Genomic DNA, 22,245 nt, shown 5'->3' with positions numbered 1-22,245 from the left:
GTCACCCCAAAACCATAGACATCTCATAACTCATTACTGGACACATCATTGCACTCCAGAGAGAAGAAATACAGCTCCACCCACCAGAACACCGACACAAGCTTCCCTAACCAGGAAACCTTGACAAGCCACCTGTACAAACCCACACACAGTGAGGAAACACCACAATAAAGAGAATTCCACAAACTGCCAGAATACAGAAAGGACACCCCAAACTCAGCAATTTAAACAAGATGAATAGACAGAGGAATACCCAGCAGATAAAGGAACAGGATAAATGCCCACCAAACCAAACAAAAGAGGAAGAGATAGGGAATCTACTGATAAAGAATTCCAAATAATGATAGTGAAATTGATCCAAAATCTTGAAATCAAAATGGAACCACAGATAAATACCCTGGAGACAAGGATTGAGAAGATGCAAGAAAGGTTTAACAAGGACCTAGAAGAAATAAAAAAGAGTCAATATATAATGAATAATGCAGTAAATGAAATTAAAAACACTCTGGAGGCAACAAATAGTAGAATAACAGAGGCAGAAGATAGGATTAGTGAATTAGAAGATAGAATGGTAGAAATAAATGAATCAGAAAGGAAAAAAGAAAAACGAATTAAAACAAATGAGGACAATCTCAGAGACCTCCAGGACAATATTAAATGCTACAACATTCGAATCACAGGGGTCCCAGAAGAAGAAGACAAAAAGAAAGACCATGAGAAAATACTTGAGGAGATAATAGTTGAAAACTTCCCTAAAAGGGGAAGGAAATAATCACTCAAGTCCAAGAAACCCAGAGAGTCCCAAACAGGATAAACCCAAGGTGAAACACCCCAAGACACATATTAATCAAATTAACAAAGATCAAACACAAAGAACAAATATTAAAAGCAGCAAGGGAAAAACAACAAATAACACACAAGGGGATTCCCATAAGGATAACAGCTGATCTTTCAATAGAAACTCTTCAAGCCAGGAGGGAATGGCAAGACATACTTAAAAAGATGAAAGAAAATAACCTACAGCCCAGATTATTGTACCCAGCAAGGATCTCATTCAAGTATGAAGGAGAAATCAAAAGCTTTTCAGACAAGCAAAAGCTGAGAGAATTCTGCACCACCAAACCAGCTCTCCAACAAATACTAAAGGATATTCTCTAGACAGGAAACACAAAAATGGTGTATAAATTCGAACCCAAAACAATAAAGTAAATGGTAACGGGATCATACTTATCAGTAATTACCTTAAATGTAAATGGGTTGAATGCCCCAACCAAAAGACAAAGACTGGCTGAATGGATACAGAAACAAGACCCCTACATATGTTGTTTACAAGAGGCCCACCTCAAAACAGGCGACACATACAGACTGAAAGTGAAGGGCTGGAAAAAGATTTTCCATGCAAATAGGGACCAAAAGAAAGCAGGACTAGCAATACTCATATCAGATAAAATAGACTTTAAAACAAAGGCTGTGAAAAGAGACAAAGATGGTCACTACATAATGATCAAAGGATCAATCCAAGAAGAAGATATAACAATTATAAATATATATGCACCCAACACGGGAGCACCACAATATGTAAGACAAATGCTAACAAGTATGAAAGGAGAAATTAACAATAACACAATAATAGTGGGAGACTTTAATACCCCACTAACACCTATGGATAGATCAACTAAACAGAAAATTAACAAGGAAACACAAACTTTAAACGATACAATAGACCAGTTAGACCTAATTGATATCTATAGGACATTTCATCCCAAAACAATGAATTTCACCTTTTTCTCAAGCGCACATGGAACCTTCTCCAGGATAGATCACATCCTGGGTCATAAAGCTAGCCTTGGTAAATTCAAAAAAATAGAAATCATTCCAAGCATCTTTTCTGACCACAATGCAGTAAGATTAGATCTCAATTACAAGAGAAAAACCATTAAAAATTCAAACATATGGAGGCTGAACAACACACTGCTGAAAAACCAACAAATCACAGAAGAAATAAAAAAAGAAATCAAAATTTGCATAGAAACGAATGAAAATGAAAACATAACAACCCAAAACCTGTGGGACACTGTTAAAGCAGTCCTAAGGGGAAAGTTCATAGCAATACAGGCACACCTCAAGAAACAAGAAAAAAGTCAAATAAATAACCTAACTCTACACCTAAAGCAACTAGAAAAGGAAGAAATGAAGAACCCCAGGGTTAGTAGAAGGAAAGAAATCTTAAAAATTAGGGCAGAAATAAATGCAAAAGAAACAAAAGAGACCATAGCAAAAATCAACAAAGCCAAAAGCTGGTTCTTTGAAAGGATAAATAAAACTGACAAACCATTAGCCAGACTCATCAAGAAACAAAGGGAGAAAAATCAAATCAATAAAATTAGAAATGAAAATGGAGAGATCACAACAGACAACACAGAAATACAAAGGATCATAAGAGACCACTATCAACAATTATATGCCAATAAATGGACAACATGGAAGAAATGGACAAATTCTTAGAAAAGTACAACTTTCCAAAACTCGACCAGGAAGAAATAGAAAATCTTAACAGACCCATCACAAGCATGGAAATTGAAGCTGTAATCAAAAATCTTCCAGCAAACAAAAGCCCAGGTCCAGACAGCTTCACAGCTGAATTCTACCAAAAATTTAGAGAAGAGCTAACACCTATCCTGCTCAAACTCTCCCAGAAAATTGCAGAGGAAGATAAACTTCCAAACTCATTCTATGAGGCCACCATCACCCTACTACCAAAACCTGACAAAGATCCCACAAAAAAAGAAAACTACAGGCCAATATCACTGATGAACATAGATGCAAAAATCCTTAACAAAATTCTAGCAATCAGAATCCAACAACACATTAAAAAGATCATACCCCATGACCAAGTGGGCTTTATCTCAGGGATGCAAGGATTCTTCAATATCCGCAAATCAATCAATGTAATACACCACATTAACAAATTGAAAAATAAAAACCATATGATTATCTCAATAGATGCAGAGAAAGTCTTTGACAAAATTCAACATCCATTTATGATAAAAACTCTCCAGAAAGCAGGAATAGAAGGAACATACCTCAACATAATAAAAGCTATCTATGACAAACCCACAGCAGACATTATCCTCAATGGTGAAAAATTGAAAGCATTTCCTCTAAAATCAGGAACAAGACAAGGGTGCCCACTTTCACCATTACTGTTCAACATAGTTTTGGAAGTTTTGGCCACAGCAATCAGAGCAGAAAAAGAAATAAAAGGAATCCAAATTGGAAAAGAAGAAGCAAAACTCTCACTGTTTGTAGATGACATGATCTTCTACATAGAAAACCCTAAAGACTCCACCAGAAAATTACTAGAACTAATCAATGATTATAGTAAAGTTGCAAGATATAAAATCAACACACAGAAATCCCTTGCATTCCTATACACTAATAATGAGAAAACAGAAAGAGAAATTAAGGAAACAATTCCATTCACCATTGCAACGGAAAGAATAAAATACTTAGGAATATATCTACCTAAAGAAACTAAAGACCTATATATAGAAAACTATAAAACACTGGTGAAAGAAATCAAAGAGGACACTAATAGATGGAGAAATATACCATGTTCATGGATTGGAAGAATCAATATAGTGAAAATGTGTATACTACCCAAAGCAATTTATAGATTCAATGCAATCCCTATCAAGCTACCAACGGTATTCTTCACAGAGCTAGAACAAATGATTTCACAATTTGCATGGAAATACAAAAAACCTCGAATAGCCAAAGCTATCTTGAGAAAGAAGAATGGAACTGGAGGAATCAACCTACCTGACTTCAGGCTCTACTACAAAGCCACAGTTATCAAGACAGTATGGTACTGGCACAAAGACAGAAATATAGATCAATGGAACAAAATAGAAAGCCCAGAGATAAATCCACGCACATATGGACATCTTATATTTGACAAAGGAGGCAAGAATATACAATGGATTAAAGACAATCTCTTTAACAAGTGGTGCTGGGAAATCTGGTCAACCACTTGTAAAAGAATGAAACTAGAACACTTTCTAACACCATACACAAAAATAAACTCAAAATGGATTAAAGATCTAAACGTAAAACCAGAAACCATAAAACTCCTAGAGGAGAACATAGGCAAAACACTCTCCGACATACATCACAGCAGGGTCCTCTATGACCCACCTTCCAGAATATTGGAAATAAAAGCAAAAATAAACAAATGGGACCTAATTAAACTTAAAAGCTTCTGCACAACTAAGGAAACTATTAGCAAGGTGAAAAGGCAGCCTTCAGAATGGGAGAAAATAATAGCAAATGAAGCAACTGACAAACAACTAATCTCAAAAATATACAAGCAACTCCTACAGCTCAACTCCAGAAAAATAAAAGACCCAATCAAAAAATGGGCCAAAGAACTAAATAGACATTTCTCCAAAGAAGACATACAGATGGCTAACAAACACATGAAAAGATGCTCAACATCACTCATTATCAGAGAAATGCAAATCAAAACCACTATGAGGTACCATTTCACACCAGTCAGAATGGCTGCGATCCAAAAGTCTACAAGCAATAAATGCTGGAGAGGGTGTGGAGAAAAGGGAACCCTCTTACACTGTTGGTGGGAATGCAAACTAGTTCAGCCACTATGGAGAACAGTGTGGAGATTCCTTAAAAAACTGGAAATAGTACTGCCTTATGATCCAGCAATCCCACTGCTGGGCATACACACTGAGGAAACCAGAAGGGAAAGAGACACGTGTACCCCAATGTTCATTGCAGCACTGTTTATAATAGCCAGGACATGGAAGCAACCTAGATGTCCATCAGCAGATGAATGGATAAGAAAGCAATGGTACATATACACAATGGAGTATTACTCAGCCATTAAAAAGAATACATTTGAATCAGTTCTAATGAGGTGGATGAAACTGGAGCCTATTATACAGAGTGAAGTAAGCCAGAAAGAAAAACACCAATACAGTATAATAACACATATATATGGAATTTAGAAAGATGGTAACAACAACCCTGTGTACGAGACAGCAAAAGAGACACTGATGTATAGAACAGTCTTATGGACTCTGTGGGAGAGGGAGACGGTGGGAAGACTTGGGAGAATGGTATTGAAACATGTATAACATCATGTATGAACCGAGTTGCCAGTCCAGGTTTGATGCACGATATTGGATGCTTGGGGCTGGTGCACTGGGACGACCCAGAGGGATGGTATGGGGAGGGAGGAGGGAGGAAGGTTCAGGATGGGGAACACATGTATACCTGTGGTGGATTCATTTCAATATTTGGCAAAACTAATACAATATTGTAAAGTTAATAATAAAAAAAATTTAAAAAGATAATAAAAAAACAAAATTATACACACATATAAATCTTTTTTAAGATTCTTTTGCATTATAAGTTAGTACAAGATATTGAGTATAGTTCCCCATGCTGCACAGTAGGTCCTTGTTGATTATCTATTTTTTTATAGGAATGTGCATTTTATTTTATTTTATTTAACTTTACAATATTGTATTGGTTTTGCCATATATCAAAATGAATGTGCCACAGGTATACATGTGTTCCCCATCCTGAACCCTTCTCCCTCCTCCCTCCCCATACCATCCCTCTGGGTCATCCCAGTGCACCAGCCCCAAGTATCCAGTATCGTGCATCAAACCTGGACTGGCGACTCATTTCATATATGATATTATACATATTTCAATGCCATTCTCCCAAATCATCCCACCCTCTCCCTCTCCCACGGAGTCCATAAGACTGTTCTATACATCAGTGTCTCTTTTGCTGTCTCGTATACAGGGTTATTGTTACCATCTTTCTAAATTCCATATATATGCGTTAGTATACTGTATTGGTGTTTTTCTTTCTGGCTTACTTCACTCTGTATACTTTTGAATCGTTGGATTTTTTTTTTCATTTTTCTTCTCCCTCTGTAGTAGTTGTCAATTTTATTGGCACTATGAAATATAATTCAGCTTTTGAGCTTTTTTTTTTCTCAACCACATTTTTTATTGCTATTATAAACCTCTGCCTCTGTTTTGGGCTTTTGCAGTTATGTGCAGTTTTCCTTTTATTTTCCTTCTTTTCTCTTTTTTAAATTTTAATTTTTAACTTTTTAAACCTATTATTATGTTTTCTACATTTATTCTTTTGTTTGCTTTTCCTACTGTTCTTTTCCCTTTGCAGTTAATCTTTAATGTATATAAATCTTCATCTACCTCTATTTAACTTTGCATATCTATTCTTTCTTTTTTTTCTTTCTCTCCTTTCCTCTCAACATATTTGTTAGTTTTATTTTCATTGCTTTATTCCCCAAATGGCACCTTGCTTTAGTTTTGTTTTCCAGTTTGTGCTTTACTTAGTTTTGTTCTGGTGGATATAATTTTTGGTTTTCTTTGTTCGCTGTGTCAATCTATTGTATTTTATTTTTGTTGCAGTGTTTTGATTTTGCTTATGGGTGTATATGTATACGTGTATATTCAGTCACACATTTTCTTGTTGTTATAAACCTCTGCCTCTATGTTGGGCTGTTGCAGTTCTGTGGAGTTTTCCTTTTTTCTTTCTTCTTCCATTTTCTTTTCTCTTTTTTATAATCTTAATTTTTAATTTTTTAAACCTATTATATTTTTTCTACATTTATTCCTTGTTTGCCTTTCCTACTGTTCTTTTCCCCTTGCAGTTAATCTTTAATGTATATAAATCTTCATCTACCTCTATTTAACTTTGCATATCTATTCTTTCTTTCCTCTCAATATTTTTGTTAGTTTTGTCTTCATTGCTTTATTTGCCACTTGGCACCTTGCTTTAGTTTTGTTTTCCAGCTTGTGCTTTAGTTAGTTTTGTTCTTAACTAGTGAGTATAATTTTTTATTTCTTTTGCTCACCGGGTCATTCGACTGTACTTTATGTTTGATGGACTGCTTTGACTTTGCTTATGGGTGTATATGTATATATGTATATTCCATTACTTTAACTATTATTTACCTGATTTTGGAATTGCCATTTGTCTAGGGTTCATCTTTGGTTTCTTATTTTTGGATATTTGTTTTAGTCTCACTCAATGCCATGACAAACCACTTGTGGAATCTTCGTTCCTGATCAGAGATCAAGCTTTGAGCCTTTGGAGTGGGAACACTGACTCTAAGACCCTAGACTACCAGAAAACTAAGCCTCAGTTCAGTTCAGTTCAGTCGCTCAGTCGTGTCCGACTCTTTGTGACCCCATGAATCACAGCACGCCAGGCCTCTCTGTCCATCACCAACTCCTGGAGTTCATCCAAACCCACATTCATCAAGTCAGGGATGCCATCCAGCCATCTCATCCTCTGTCATCCCCTTATCTTCCTGCCCCCAATTCATTCCGGCATCAGAGTCTTTTCCAATGAGTCAACTCTTCGCATGAGGTGGCCAAAGTACTGGAGTTTCAGCTTTAGCATCATTCCTTCCAAAGAACACCCAGGACTGATCTCCTTTAGAATGGACTGGTTGGATCTCCTGGCAGTCCAAGGGACTCTCAAGAGTCTTCTCCATCACCACAGTTCAAAAGCATCAATTCTTCGGCACTCAGCTTTCTTCACAGTCCAACTCTCACATCCATACATGACTATTGGAAAAACCATAGCCTTGACTAGACGGACCTTTGTTGGCAAAGTAATGTCTCTGCTTTTGAACATGCTATCTAGGTTGGTCATAACTTTCCTTCCAAGGAGTAAGCATCTTTTAATTTCATGGCTGTAATCACCATCTGCAGTGATTTTGGAGCCCCCAAAAATAAAGTCTGACACTGTTCCACTGTTTCCCCATCTATTTGCCATGAAGTGATGGGACCAGATGCCATGATCTTAGTTTTCTGAATCTTGAGCTTTAAGCCAACTTTTTCACTCTCCTCTTTCACTTTCATTGAGAGGCTTTTTAGTTCCTCTTCAATTTCTGCCATAGGGGTGGTGTCATCTGCATATCTGAGGTTATTGATATTTCTCCCAGCAATCTTGATTCCAGCCTGTGCTTCTACCAGCACAGCGTTTTTCATGATGTACTCTGCATAGAAGTTAAATAAGCAGGGTGACACTATGCAGCCTTGACGTACTCCTTTTCCTATTTGGAACCAGTCTGTTGTTCCATGTCCAGTTCTAACTGTTGCTTCCTGACCTGCATATAGGTTTCTCAAGAGGCAGGTCAGGTGGTCTGGTATTCCCATCTCTTTCAGAATTTTCCACAGTTTATTGTGATCCACACAGTCAAAGGCTTTGGCATAGTCAGTAAAGCAGAAATAGATGTTTTTCTGGAAAACTAAGCCTAGGGGATATCAAATAGTCAGCACACAAAGAAAACCACTTGAATACAAGACCCAGCATCACCCAACCACCAGTAGCACCCTGCGCTGCTGCTGCTAAGTCACTTCAGTTGTGTCCAATTCTGTGCAACCCCAGATATGGCAGCCCACCAGGCTCCCCCATCCCTGGAATTATCGAGGCAAGAACACTGGAGTGGGTTGCCATTTCCTCCAATACATGAAAGTGAAAAGTGAAAGTGAAATTACTCAGTCGTGTCCAACTCTTAGAGACCCCATGGACTGCAGCCTACCAGGCTCCTCTGTCCGTGGGATTTTCCAGGCAAAAGTACTGGAGTGGGTTGTCATCTAAACAAAAAACAAAACAAGAATACAAACCCAGTCATCAGCAGACAGGATTACCACCTCACTCAGCCATGACCATCAGAGGAAAAACAAACAAACAAACAAAAATTTAGCACAAGTCTCACCCTATAGGAAGCTTACATAAACCGCTGGACCAATCTTAGGAAGGCAGAATCCAAAAGGAAGAAAGAGTTCAATCTTCTTCAAGGAAAGAATTCAACTTTCCTTGAAACCTGGGAAAGTGAAGCGAAGTGAAGTGAAGTCACTCAGTTGTGTCTGACTCTTTGTGACCCTGTGCACTGGAGCCTACCAGGCTCCTCCATCCATAGGATTCTCCAGGTAAGAGTACTGGAGTGGGTTGCCATTTCCTTCTCCAGGGGATCTTCCCAACCCAGGGATCGAACCTGGGTCTTCCACATTGGAGGCAGACGCTTTAACCTCTGAGCCACCAGGGAAAAGGAGACCTCAAACAAAATAAGTTAAAAACAATAATTAAAAGGCAGAGAAATACTACACAAATGAAGGAACAAACTAGAAACACAAAAGTCCAAATAAATGAAGAGGAAATAGGCAAACTACCTGAAAAAGAATTTGGAATAATGATATAGCCAAGATGATCAAAAACCTTGAAAACAAAATGGAGAAAATACAAGAATCAATTAACAAAGACCTATAATAATTAAATAATAAGCATACAGAAATAAACAAGACAATTACTGAAATTAAAAATACTCTAGAAGGAATCAAAGCAGAATATCTGAAGCAGAAGAATGAATCAGTGAGCTGGAAGATAAAATGGTAGAAATAATTTCTGAATAAAGTAAAAAGAAAGAAAAGAACTGAGGATAGTATCAGAGACCCCTGTGACAATGTCAATATGTCCATTGACAGATGAATAGATAAAGAATCGTGGTACGTATACACAATGGAATATTACTCAGCCATAAAAAGGAATGCCTTTGAGTCAGTTCTAATGAGCTGGATGAACCTAGAACTTATTATACGGTGTGAAGTGAGTCAGAAAGAGAAAGATAAATACTGTATACTAAAGCATGTGTATGGAATCTAGAAAAATGGTACTGAAGAATTTATTTATAGGGCAACAATGGAGAAACACATAGAGATTAGATTTATGGACATGGGGAGAGGGTGAGATGCGTGGAAAGAGTAACATGAAAACTTGCATTACCATATGTAAATTAAATAGCCAACAGGAATTTGCTGTATGGCCCAGGAAACTCAAACAGGGACTCTGTATCAACCCAGAGGGGTGGTATGGGAAGGGAGATGGGAGGGAGCTTCAAAAGGGAGGGGGTATGTGTATACTTATGGCTGATTCATGTTGAGGTTTGACAGAAAACAACAAAATCCTGTAAAACAATAGTCCTTCAATAAAAAGTAAATAAATTAATATAATTTAGAAAAAAAAATTGTGTGAGACTGTATTGCAAGGTTAGGTCATTCCTCCCACCCCTCCCCATACTACTGTTGGGCAAGTAAATGGCCCAGGCCCAAGAAACATCAATACAAAAGGAAAAATAGGGATTTCCCTGGTGGTCCAGTGGCTTAGACTCTTCAGTCCCAATGCAGGGGGCCCATATTCAATTTCTGGTAAGGGAACTAGATCCCACATGCCACAACTAAAATATCCTGCATGCCACAACTAAGACCTGGCACACCAAATAAAGAAATAAACATTTTTAAAAAAGAACAACAGAACCAGCACATGGTCTAAAGTATGGTATTACAGGAAAGTTAGAAAAGAATATAAGCAGCAAAAATTAGTTGAAAATTAAACATCAGAAGAGGCATTTCAAAGAAACCTATAGAAGAAAATTTCAAAGAAAATAAATTCCATATAAAGCTAACTTGAACTCTAAGGGAAAAAATAAAAGATCAAAGAAGACAAAGAAACCAAAGGAGGGATAATAAGATAATTTGACAGATGATAAATGGAAGCAAAAAATGAAATAAAATCATTATAGAAATAAAAACCACATAAAAAGCACCTAAAATTAGAAGACAGTTTTGAAAATACAGTCAAAGAGAATTGAATTAAGAAGATAAAAGATGCATGTAATTAGAGTCAATGATAGATCAGGAAGAGACACATGGGGGATCATGGTACTTGTGTTAAAATTGAAGGATATGTAACAGAGGAAAAACTTTTTCCAATTTTCCTCAACAATGTCTACAAACTTTTATTGAAAATAAATTGGACTCCAAAATTGCATATGTAGCCAAGGTTTATTATAAGTCAGACCTTATGAGAGAATCAAGAATATAATAGATATAAAGTAATTCTGAGAACTGTTTTAAAAAGTTTTTTTTTTAATTTCTAGAATTTTTAATTTAATAAAAACAAAATTAATTAAAATAAATATCTCAGGAGATTTATTGTGTAATAAAGAAATTGGATGTGTCTAAATGACTGAGAGAATTAGAATTATAGAATACAACGTAAATATTCTTAAAGAAGGTAGATTATTAAGTAAGGATGTGACTGGGAAGCATGTCAATTTATACAAATTTCACAGTGGTAATTCAATACATACCATCTAAAAATCAAGAAATTGACTTAAGTATATATGCAAATTTGGAGAATTAACCACCAAACACTTACATACAAATTATAAAATTTTTAATAAGGAAAAATAGATTAAATTTTAAAATCTAACTCTTTGACTGTATGACATTAATAAAGCATGACTCAGAACTCAAAAGGGATTAAAGACTTAAAATAAGGCCGAACACTATGAAACTCAAAGGAAAACAAAGGTAGAACACTATTTGATATAAATCACAGCAAGGTATTTTTTGACTCATCTCCTACAGTAATGAAAATTAAAATAAAAATAAACAAATGAGACCTAATTAAACTTAACAGCTTTTGCACAGCAAAGCAAACCATAAATAAGACAAAAAAAAAAAAAAGAAAGGGAGAAAATATTTGCAAATGCAGCAACTGACAAAGGATTAATCTCCAAAATATACAAACAGCTTATGCAGCTCAATACCAAAAAAAAAAAAAAAGAAAGAAAGAAATAGGCAAAAGACCTGAATAGACATTTCTCCAAAGAAGACATACAGATGGCCAAGAGGCACACGAAAAGATGCTCAACATCACTAATTGTTAGAAAACATGTAAATCAAAACTTCAAGGAGGTATCACCTCATACCAGTCAGAATGGATGGCTATCATCAAAAAATCTGTAAGCAATAAATACTGGAGAGGGTGTGAATAAAAGGGAACCCTGTTACACTGTTGGTGGGAACATAAATTGACGCAGCCACTTCAGAGAACAATATGGAGGTTTCTTAGAAAACTAAAAGTAGAACTACCATGTGACTCAACAACCCTACTCCTGGCCATACACCCAGAGAAAACCATAACTACAAAAGATACATGCACCCCAATGTTCACTGCAGCCCTATTTATTATAGCCAGGCCCTGAAAGCAACCTAAATGTCCATCAACAGAGGAATGGATAAAGAAGATGTGGCACATATATACAACAGAATATTTGCACATATATACAATGGACTATTACTTGGTCATAAAAGGGAAAGAAATTGTGCCATTTGCAGAGATATAGATGGGCCTAGAGACTGTCATATAGCATAAATTAAGTCAGAAAGAGAAAAACAAATGTTATATATTAACACATATATGTGGAATCTAGAAAAATGATATAGATGAACTTATTTGCAAAGAGAACAAATGTATGGACACCAAGGGGGAGGATAAGAGGAGAGTGATATAAACTGGGAGATTGGGGTTGGCATATATACACTACTATGTGTAAAACAGATAACTAGTGAGAACCTACTGTATAGCACAAGGAACTCTATTCGATGCTCTTTGGTGACAAAGAGGGGACATATGTATAGGTACAATTGATTCACCTTGCTATACAACAGAAACTAACACAACATTGTAAAGTGACTAAGTGAAAGTGAAAGTCACTCAGTCATGTCCGACTTTTTGCAACCCCATGGACGATACAGTCAATGGAATTCTCCAGGCCAGAATACTGGAGTGGGTAGCCTTTCCCTTCTCCAGGAGATCTTCCCAACCCAGGGATCGAACTCAGGTCTCCTGCATTGTAGCCAGATTCTTTACCAACTGAGCCACAAGGCAAGCCCAAGAATACTGGAGTGGTTGGCCTATCCCTTCTCCAGGGGATCTTCCTAACCCAAGAATCGAACCAGGGTCTCTTGCATTCCAGGCAGATTCTTCACCAACTGAGCTATCAGGGAAGTGTAAAGCAACTAAACTCCAGTAAAAGATAAATTAAAAAAAATTTTAAACATGACAATGTTTTCTAAAAAAAGGATAAACAAAGACTTACCAAGAAAATTCAAACAAAAATGAAGCAATCTCTGCAATATTGACTCATAATGGGTGACTTCAAGGGGAAAATCATTACACTAGAAAAGGAAGAGATCTTTAAAATGAATCCAAAATAAAGTGATTGAAACTTTTATCCTTAGCTAACATAGCATCAAATCACATAAAGAAAACATGACATACAAGTTGGAAATAAACAGTAAGAAGCACAGTAGGAGAAATACTTACCCGTCTTTCTGAATCTCTGACAAACCAAGTAGACAAAAGTATAATAAATAAAGATACATAAAATATTTAAATATTATAATATAACAGACTTAATAGATAACTGCATTTTAAAAGCATGAAAAAGATTGTATCTCTCCTTGGTTCAAAAATCTCCATTGTCTTTCCAAACTCATTATTGTGATTCCTGCCTGTCTCTCTGACCTATTTCCAGCCATGGTCCTCTTCACTCACTCTATGCTGTTCAGATGGACCTTCGTGTTGCTCTCCCCAAATACCCAAGTCTTCTCACCTCCAGTTCTATTTCTCTGTCAGTCATGCTCCTCTCTCATGAATAATTGCTCCCTCACTTACTTCCCACAAGTCCCTGCTCAAATGTCACCACTCCAGAAGGCCTTTGCCAAGGACCCTCTAACATGGTGCTCTGTCATCTCCTCAGGCTAGTCATTCCCTACCTCCTTACATGATTGACTTTTCTTCAAAGCATCTGTCAGAAATGAAAATGCATCTGTATGTATTTGCTTGATTATTTTCTGTCTCCTTCACTAGAACAAAAGCTCCTCAAACACTACCAAAAATTTACTTTGTCTTACTCACTCTACCATCCCTAGTGCTTTGGATGGAATCTGGATATATAAATACTTATATTTAAAATTAATAATTATGCATTTATGTATTACTTATTGAGTGAATGAATGATTTACTGATTTCTGTATCTCCCAAAAACAGAACACATGTTTTTTTTAAGCTCATGGAATGTGTACAAAAACTGATTACATATTTTGCCACAGAAGAAATCACAATAACTTACCCAAAGTGTAAATAATACAGAAACCATTCACTGCCCATAATACAAGAAAATTAACAGTTAAGTAACAAATGAAACAGAAAAATCCAGCCACTTGAAAATATTAAAAATCAAAAGTTAAGACTGTAGTATATCTGGAAAGTAACAGCTATAAATGCCCTATACACTAAAACCAATTAAACACAGAAATAGCAAAGCTCTAATAGAACAATAATAGTCTAAAATGTATTTCTAAGCAAGGCAAAGCAAAAACTAACTCAACTAAAGAAAAAGAACCAAGAAATATTAAAATTAAAGAAAGAAAATAATAAAAATTCAATAGGCAAAAGATAGATTAGGCAAGAAAATTTATTCAAGAGCTGATTCCTTCAAAAATCAAATAAAGAAAAAATTTTAAGTAGGTAAACTAATCAAGATGTTTAAAAACAAGCATAAAATTTTAGGACATAAACACATAAAATAAATTGAATTACAGGAGGATATATTGTCTGTACTATGCAATACATTTGAAATGTGGATAAAATTATAGTCCAGATGGTATGAATTTTATCAAACCTTCAAAAAACATAGTTCTGAGGCTAAATATGCCAGAGCATGAAAAAGAAGGCAAATTTTAAAACTCTTATTACAACAAATAACACTGCTACAAAAGCACAATATAGAGAATAGATAGATAGGTAATTTCTATACATAAATATAATACTGCAGGCCAAGCTAATCATCTGTGTACCATATCATTGATCCATCTATTTTTCAAATACAATAAAAAATTCAAAACACAGTAGGACAAAATACCACATTAACAATAGTAAAAAGGGAAAAAAAACTAAAAATAAAATAAACTTAATAAGAACCTTACAAGACTAATAAGAAGAAAATTTGATGTCAATTCTCCCTCCAATTAATCTATGAAATCAATATAAACCTATTGATTTGTTTGCAATGTCTCTTAATAGTGATCAAGATCATCTAGAAAAATGAACACACTGGTTTAGCTAGGAAAATTACATGAAAAAAGAGCAATGAGGGGAAACTAGCCCCACTAGGTAGTTAACATGCTTTAAAGCAACTGCCATTGAAAATTATTCAGTATTAGCATAGAAAAATATATACAGAGGAAATGGACAAAATGGATAGTATGAAAATAAAGCTAAATATATTATTTCATTTTTAATTGAAACTGATTAATTCATTTTAACATGAAATTACTTCACTAGGGAAGTAATAAATTATTCAGTAAGTAAGCTATGACACACTAGCCATTTACAAAAAATAATTAAAATAGTTTCCTGTCTCATTCTTTTCTAAAGAATACATTCTAGATGCTTCAAAGATTAAAAAAAATTAAAATGTAAAATAACAAAAATAAAATTTGAGTGAATATTTTTGTAAACACAGAATGAAAAAAACCTTTCTATGCATCAAACAAAACTCCAGGAACTCTAAAAGAAGAATTTGATAAATGTTGGTATATAAAATTCAGTGTGCAAAAATATTCATTGAAAAGTCAAAATGCAAAGAAAAACCAAAAGTATTTTCAGACAATGTGAGAGAATGATGAATCATTTCCTTAATATATAAAAAAGTTCTGACAAATCAATAAAGAAAGATAATGAGAAGATTAGTCACAAGGACATGAACTAACATTTCAGAGAAAAAAGAACTTAAATGGGAAACAAACACAGAGAAAGATCCTCAACCTCATTCTTGATTAAAGATATAAAAATACAGCAATGGGATACCATTGTTTGCCGTCAGATAGTGTGGTAACTTAGTCAGTCATGTCAGATTCCTTGCGACCCCATGGACTATAGTCTGCCAGGCTCCTCTGTTCATGGAATTCTCCAGGCAAGAAAATGGAGTGGGTAGCCATTCCCTTTTCCAGGGGATCCTCCCAACCCAGGGATTGAAACTGGATCTCCTGCATTGCAGGCAGATTCTTTACTGTATGAACCACCAGTTAAGCCCTGGTAAAGAACCTCCCTGCCAATGCAGGAGACAGAAGAGATGTGAGTTTGATCCCTAGGTCAGGGAGATTCCTTGAGGAGGGCAAGGCAACCCATTCCAGTATTCTTGCCTGGAGAATCTCATGAACAGAGGAGTTGGGGCTAGAGTCCATAGGGTTGCAAAGAGTTGGACACAACTGAAGAAACAGCATACAATGGAATTTACAACTCCATTGAGGGACTTAAGCAGTTCTTTTCTTACACTTTTAGAGAGAAGACACTGATACATCCTCTTACGAACAATTTGGAAATATCTGGTAAAATTTAATATACATATGCTCTTCGTTTGGCAAAAACGTGAAAGAATATTTCCCTCCAGTTATACTTGCATGAGTGTGCAAATGTATATACATTTGAGATGAACTGTAGCATTGTTTGTTTTAGCATGCATGTGCACACACACACATAAACATACACACAGGAGGAAAACTTCAGTTCAGTTCAGTCACTCAGTCGTGTCTGACTTTTTGTGACCCCATGGACTGCAGCATGCAAGGCCTCCCTGTCCATCACCAACTCCCAGAGTTTACTCAAACTCATGTCCATAGAGTCGGTGATGCCATCCAACCATCTCATCCTCTGTCATCCCCTTCTCCTCCCACCTTCAATCTTTCCCAGCATCAGGGTCTTTTCTAACGTGTCAGTTCTTCGCATCAGGTAGCCAAAGTATTGGAGTTCCAGCTTCAACATCAGTCCTTCCAATGAATATTCAGAACTGATTTCCTAAAAGAATAGACTGGTTGGATCTCCTTGCAGTCCAAGGGACTCCCAAGAGTCTTCTCCAACACCACATTTCAAAAACATCAATTCTTTGATGCTCAGCTTTCTTTATAGTCTAACTCTCACATCCATACATGACTACTGGATAAACCATAGCCTTGACTAGACGGACCTTTTTTGGCAAAGTAATGTTTCTGCTTTTTAATATGTTGTCTAGGTTGGTCATAACTTTTCTTCTAAGGAGTAAGCATCTTTTAATTTCATGGCTACAGTCACCATCTGCAGTGATTTTGGAGCCCAAAAAAATAAAGTCTGTCACTGTTTCTACTTTTTCCCCATCTATTTGCCATGAAGTGATGGGACTGGATGCCATGATCTTAGTTTTCTGAATGCTGAGTTTAAGCCAACTTTTTCACTCTCCTCTTTCATCAAGAGGCTCTTTAGTTCTTCTTCTAAGAAAGGAAGAAAACTTAAATGTGTATTAATAAAGGTTGGTTAAAGACTTGTTGTAAAACACAAAATAGAATGGTGTACCATCCTTGAAAAAAAGGTAAGTCTAATGCACTGATTTGGAAAGATAAGATACACAAGATATTCAGACAAGTAGAAAAGGTAATGTATAAAGCAGTATCCATTACTCATTCAACTCATAATCAGAAGGATTATGATTCTGATATACAGTTTATATGCTGTATAATATACAGCATTGTGTATACACAGAGGAAAATGATATTATAGAAGCATTTAAAACCATATTAATTGAAAGAGTTAATATTTAAACTCCAGGGCATGGGAACAGGATTCAGAGAAAGATTTGTTTTTAATTTTATTTATATTTTAATTGGTGGAAAATCACTTTATAATTCTGTGTTGTTTCTGCCATACAACAATGCAATATATATATAATTGTATATATATCCCTCCCTCCTGAGCTGCCTCCCCTCCACCGGCTCACCCTTCTAGGTCATGACAGAGCACCAGACTGGGCTCCCTGTGTTATTTATCAACTTCCCACATGATGGTGTATATACGTCAATGCTACTTTTTCAATTCATCTCACCCTCAACTTTCCCCACTGTGTCCACCAGTCCACTGTCTACTGGATAGTCAGTACCATTTTTCTAGATTTCATTTATGCGAGTTAGTATGCAATACTTGTCTTTCTCTTTCTGACTTACTTCACTCTGTATGAGAGGCTCTAGGTTCATCTGCCTAATTACAACTGACTTAAACTTGTTCCTTTTTATGGCTGAGTAATATCCCATTGTACAAATGTACTACAACATCCACTCATCTGTTGGACATCTAGTTTGCTACCATGTACTGGCTATTATAAACATTGCTGCAATGAACATTGGGGTACATGTGTCTTTTAGAACTGTGGTTCTCAGAATATATGCCCAGTAGTGTGATTGCTGGGTATTATAGTTTTATTCCTCATTTTTAAAGGAATATCCATAGTTTTCCATAATGGCTGTATCAGTTTACATTCCCACCATCAATACAAGAGGGTTCCTTTTTCTCCACATCCTCTCCAGCATTTATCATTTGTAGATTTTTTTGATGATAGCCAAGATAGATAGATAGATAGATTCTGACTGATGTGAAATGATTCCTCATTGTAGTTCTGATTTATAGTTCTCTAATAATGAGTGACGTTGAGCATCTTTTCGTGTGTTTGTTGGCCACCTGTATGTCTTCTTTGGAGAAATGCCTGTTTAGGCATTCTTCTGTCCATTTTTTAATTGGGTTGTTTGTTTCTGATACTGAGCTGCATGAGCTACTTTTATATTTTTGAGATTAACCCTTTGTGAGTTGCTTTGTTTATAATTATATTATCCCATTCTGAGGATTTACATTTTAATCTTATTTATAGTTTCCTGTATGAAGGTCAAGAAGCAACAGTTAGAACTGGACATGGAACAACAGACTGGCTCCAAATTGGGAAGGGAGTACATCAAGGCTGTATATTGTCACCCTGATTATTTAACTTGTATCCAGAGTACATCGTGTGAAATGCTGAGCTGGATGAAGCACAAGCTGAAATCAAGATTTCCAGGAGAAATATCAATAACCTCATATATGCAGAATGACTCCACCCTTGTGGCAGAAAGCAAAGAAGTACTAAAGAGCCTCTTGATGAAAGTGAAAGAAGGGAGTGAAAAAGTTGTCTTAAAACTCAACATTCAAAAAACTAAGATCATGGCATCCTGTCTCATCACTTCATGGCAAATAGATGGGGAAACAATGGAAACAGTGACAGACTATTTTTTTGAGCTCCAAAATCACTGAAGCCATGAAATTAAAAGACACCTGCACTATGGAAGAAAAGCTATGACAAACCTAGAAAACATATTAAAAAGTAGAGACATTACTTTGCCAACAAAGGTCCATCTAGTCAAAGCTACAGTTTTACCAGTAGTCATGTATGGATGTGAGAATTGGACTATAAAGAAAGCTGAGCACTGAAGAATTGATGTTTTTAATACTGTGGTGTTGAAGAAGACTTGAGGGTCCCTTGGACTGCAAGGAGATCAAACCAGTCCATCCTAAAGCAAATCAGTCTTGATTATTCACTGGAAGGACTGATGCTGAAGCTGAAACGCCAATATTTTGGCCACCTGATATGAAGAATTGACTCATTTGAAAAGACCCTGATGCTGCAAAAGATTTAAGGCAGGAGAAGAAGGGGACAACAGAGGATGAGATGGTTGGATGGCATCACATACTCGGTGGACATGAGTTTGAGTAAGCTCTGGGAGTTGGTTATGGACAGGGAAGCCTAGCATGTTGCTATCCATGGGGTTGCAAAGTGTCAGACACAACTAAGCAACTGAAATGAACTGATAGTTTCCTTTCCTGTCAAAAATTTTTATGTTTTATTAGGTCACATTTGTTTATTTTTGTTTTTATTTCCATTAATCTAGGGGTCAGAGAGAATTTTCCTGCAATTTATGTCACAAAATGTACGGCCTATGTTTTCCACTAAGAACTTTATAGTTTCTGGCCTTACATTTAAGTCTTTAATCCATTTTGAGTTTATTTTTGTGTATGGTGTTTGGAAGTGTTCTAATTTCATTATTTCACATGCAGCTGTCCAGGTTTCCCAGCAACACTTACTGAAAAGGGTCTCTTTTTTCCATTGTATATTCTTGCCTCCTTTATCAAAGATAAGTTGCCTGTATGTGTGTAGGTTTATCTCTGGGCTTTCTATCTTGTTCCATTGGTCTATATTTCTGTTTTTGTGCCAGTACCATACTGTCTTGATGACTGTAGCTTTCTAGTATAATTTAAAGTCAGAGAGGTTAATTCCACCAGCTCCATTTTTCTTTCTCAAGATTGTTTTGACTATTTGGGGTCTTTTGTGTTTCCACACAAATTGTGAAATTTTTTGTTCTAGTTCTGTGAAAATGCCATTGGTAATTTGATAGGGATTGCATTGAATCTGTAGCTTGCTTTGATTAGTACAGTCATTTTGACAGTATTCATTCTTCCAGTCCAAGAACTTGGCATATACCTCTCTGTTTGTGTCATTGATTTCTTTCATCAGTATCTTACAGTTTTCTGCATACAGGTATTTTGTCTCTTTAGGTAGGTGTATTCCTGGGTATTTTATTCTTTTTGCAATGGTGAATGGGATTGTTTCCTTAATTACTCTGAGAAAGAGATATCTTTGTTTTCCATTTTAAACTTATCATGCACTATTTGAATTTTTATTATGTGTAAGATTTACTTCTTTATAATCATAAAACAAATTTAAATAAAAACAGTTTTTAATTAACCCAATTCCAAAAGGTATGGTCTAAAAGATCAAATAATGTTTTATTTCTCTAGTTATTTAAATTAATTTCTTTTTCCTTCCAATTATTTTGAGAGAAAAATAATTTATACTGTCAGAACAAACACAGGAAGACTATTAAGAATACAATTAAAATGTTTTGTGAATTCTCAGTTTATACAAAAAATATTTCAAATATCACATGTGCCAATTAAAGAGTTTCCATGATGAGGGTAATACTTGTATTCAAGTCCTAATTTCCCTTTCAACTTTCTATGCCTGTAGGTGAGTCAAATTTTCAGTCATTGTCTTTATAATGTAACCATATGCAGAATACCTCAGAAGTCCATGAAGCATATTTACACTTTGCAAAACACTTTGAGTCCTTTAAAAAAAAAACAAAAACTGATGTGTAACAACTCTGCAAGAGGACTATTAATACTTTCTCCACCTTTTAATAAATTATTTGGAATGTTTTCTTTACCATAGTACAACCTGCTGCTGCTGCTGCTGCTAAGTTGCTTCAGTCGTGTCCGACTCTGTGTGACCCCAAAGACGGCAGCCCACCAGGTTCCCCCATCCCTGGGATTCTCCAGGCAAGAACACTGGAGTGGGTTGCCATTTCCTTCTCCAATGCATGAAAGTGAAAAGTGAAAGTAAAGTAGCTCAGTCGTATCCGACTCTTAGCGACCTCATGAACTGCAGCCTACCAGGCTCCTCCATCCATGCGATTTTCCAGGCAAGAGTACTGGAGTGGGGTGCCATTGCCTTCTCCAATAGTACAACCTACCTTACCAATAAGGCTACTTTCTCTTTTCCTCTTTCCATAGGTTTTTATAATGCCTTTTTATGTTGCCAAACTCCTGCTGATTCTAATCAGGACAGTGTTTAGTTTTAGTAGCTTGTTACTGATAATATTTCTCAGACATTGCTTTTTCAGTTTGGAGCCATTTCTTCCATCTCCTACTAGTGATGCTAAATTATGCCCCAGGGATATGTTTCTAATAATGGCTCATTCTTCTTTCCCAAACATCTATAACACTTGCAATGCAATAGCAATTTTCAAACAATAAAAAGTAAATACGAGGAATTCAACTCTTCCTTGGTTTGCAGAGAACTTCAGCTGAATGGGAGTTATTGCAAAATGTATTCCCTCTAGGAAGTAGCTTCAGTTTATAGCTAACATCCCCTTATAATCATGCATTGTTTTAACACCAAAAATACTCAAGAACTCCAACTATAAAACAGAGCCATCTCTCCATAAATTTCAGGTCATTGTTTCATTTCATCAGAAGCTTTTGGTTTTAAATTGTCAATAAGTGTTAATAAATCTCAACAAGTTCTATTATTCTGATAGAGGTATTTGGTTCCAATGTGAAAATTTGCCCCAACCTGATCTTCATACTTCCTTCAATGAGCTGTTCTAAAATCTCACTGATTCCAAAGACATGTCTCTTTATTGAACAGATGTGTATCAGTGGGAATCAGGCAGACTCTCTGAGACCTATTATCAGGAATAAATTTTTCTCTAGGAAACATCACAGCATGAACACTTCTATTCCAGGAAAATTTTTCCCACAAATGAATCTTTGTAACTGCCTGTAGGGGAGAAGATTGTTTAAATTGGTATAACTTGGATAAAGGAATTGTCTAGAACAAAGGGAAACTATGACCACATCCTCACCACA

At 35.9% G+C, this 22,245-nt stretch overlaps 1 non-coding gene across 1 annotated transcript; it reads right to left on the bottom strand.

Moving 5' to 3' along the window:
* Positions 1 to 9,052: 9,052 nt before the first annotated feature.
* TRNAW-CCA (transfer RNA tryptophan (anticodon CCA)) lies at positions 9,053 to 9,124 on the bottom strand. Its single transcript has one exon. It is a non-coding gene; the product is annotated as a tRNA-Trp (tRNA).
* Positions 9,125 to 22,245: the final 13,121 nt, after the last annotated feature.

Source organism: Bos mutus, chromosome 1 (assembly GCF_027580195.1).
Source record: "Bos mutus isolate GX-2022 chromosome 1, NWIPB_WYAK_1.1, whole genome shotgun sequence".
Lineage (NCBI taxonomy): Eukaryota > Metazoa > Chordata > Mammalia > Artiodactyla > Bovidae > Bos > Bos mutus.
Note: the sequence above shows the minus strand (reverse complement) of the source record. Positions and strands in the feature narration are given on the sequence as shown.